The 1,751-nt window shown below is 52.6% G+C and overlaps 1 protein-coding gene across 3 annotated transcripts in view; it reads right to left on the bottom strand.

The window, feature by feature from the left end:
* KIAA0040 (KIAA0040 ortholog) overlaps positions 1 to 1,751 on the bottom strand; it is a 37,139-nt gene that overhangs the window by 21,261 nt on the left and 14,127 nt on the right. The window contains exon 1 of one of the 3 annotated variants that reach the window (XM_023531259.1): positions 96 to 822. The exons of the other annotated variants lie outside the window; for them this stretch is intronic. The gene's annotated coding sequence lies outside the window, so the exon portion shown is untranslated. Of the gene's footprint in view, positions 1 to 95; positions 823 to 1,751 lie in introns of those variants that run through there. 3 annotated transcript variants of the gene reach the window in all.

The following is a 1,751-nucleotide window of genomic DNA, read 5'->3' as shown; positions in this document are numbered from 1 at the left end:
ACTCACACTTGTGTCTGCAGTCTGTGTACACCCAACCTGACCACATCCTAGTGTTAGTGCTAATAAAACCCATCGCCATGGTTACGGCGAAATACCTCGGTCATACAGCTCTCATTTTGATTTTTCAAACCTACTTGCTCAGAGTCTAGAGCCAGTATCCGTGGGTGTGGTAAGTGCCTAGGTGAGGTTTTATTTTTGGAGATGGCGAGCCGAGGCTCTGAGGTCATCTTCGAGTTAGGAGCTGTTCTGGAGGGGCGGTGCCTTTTCGGGCCCACAAATAAAGGCTCTGTGGCCGACTCCAGGGACCGATGGTTAAGTCCTCGAACGTCATATTCCGTTGGAGGGAAAGACTGTTTTTTGAAGCAGCAGGAAGACAACCAAGTACTTGTGTGATTCAGGTCTCCCGCATGGGTGGTAATTAAAAAAAGAGACCTTAGATTTTAAGTTGCATCATTCTCTTTACTATGGGAGAAGGGAACTCAGAGTTCTGCAAACTTTGCAGCAATAACCGAGTAACTGATTTATTTTTCTCGGCGGCGATGGGGGAGAGGTTGATAGGCGGGAATACTTGACGACTAATGGAGTAGCAAATGTATACAATTATGCAACTCAAAAGCAATACAGACGTGGCTTTATTTTCCTTTCCATTTCCTCCCCTCATTTAATCTTAACAAAAGTTCGGGGCAATTAAAAAGCCCAGAGCTATCTTGCTGTAATATCCAGGCCGAAAATGTAAAGGCCAAACGGTAGAGGGAGTGAGCAGACATATCCTCATTCCAATCATAGCTCAGCCCCGAGGAATGCACTGTGCAGGACACACACTCGTGGCATAGCCAAGGGCTCCGTCTCCGGGGAGGGGGGGGGGCGGGGTGCAGGGGGGCTGGTGCAGCTGGAGAGTGAAACCCACTTCCCGTCTGCCCGAGGTTAGATCTGTATCCCTGACGTCGCATGGAGACTCCCCCAACCCCCGCATCCCTCACCCCGCCACGCGTTTTGATAAATAATTGTTGCTGGATGCAGAGGGCACATGTGAGTGCACTAAAGGATTTATCGAGCACCCACTCGGGCCAGGGGCACCCTCTTTTCTTTCTTTCTTTTTTTTTTGGCTTCAGCACCTTCTGTCTTTGCTACAGATGGCATTTTCTCAGGCTCTTCGAATGCAGTTTTGGGGGCCTCTGTGCAAATAGCTTATTACCCCTGAGCTCCTGTTACAGAGAACTTCCGGAATGTGCACTGGCTTCACCCCATCCCTCATCCCCTCAGTTTTCCTGCCCTCGCCCCCAGACACCTTCCTCGCCACCACCCCGGAAATGCCCCTTCCCCAAGGAGGCGCCGCTACTGCGGGATGCACAAACATGTGACTGGGGAGACTGGATGCAAGAAACTGCTTAGGCTGGGGACAGCAGAGGGGTTCCGATAGATACTGATGTGTATGTGCACGCACGCACGCACACACGCGCACACACGCGCACACATGCGCACACACGCGCACACACGCACCCCTCCCGTCTCTCCCCCTCGCTCCTCCCCACCCTCCACCTGTCTTCCATCCTGGCCTGGAGACCTGGAGCTTAACGAGAGAATTTCTGGAAAGCACATGGACCGCTGGGCCTGGGGGATGAGGCCTGGGAACGGAGACCTTGTCCCAAGCTCTGCGGGTGGCCTCAGAGCTCAGGGGCCCGCAGGCTCAGCCACAGCCTTGAGGCTTTATCCCCCATCATCAGCAGCCCAGAATACATTTCTGTTATTTA

This window comes from Pteropus vampyrus, unplaced genomic scaffold, assembly GCF_000151845.1.
Source record: "Pteropus vampyrus isolate Shadow unplaced genomic scaffold, Pvam_2.0 Scaffold65, whole genome shotgun sequence".
Lineage (NCBI taxonomy): Eukaryota > Metazoa > Chordata > Mammalia > Chiroptera > Pteropodidae > Pteropus > Pteropus vampyrus.
Note: the sequence above shows the minus strand (reverse complement) of the source record. Positions and strands in the feature narration are given on the sequence as shown.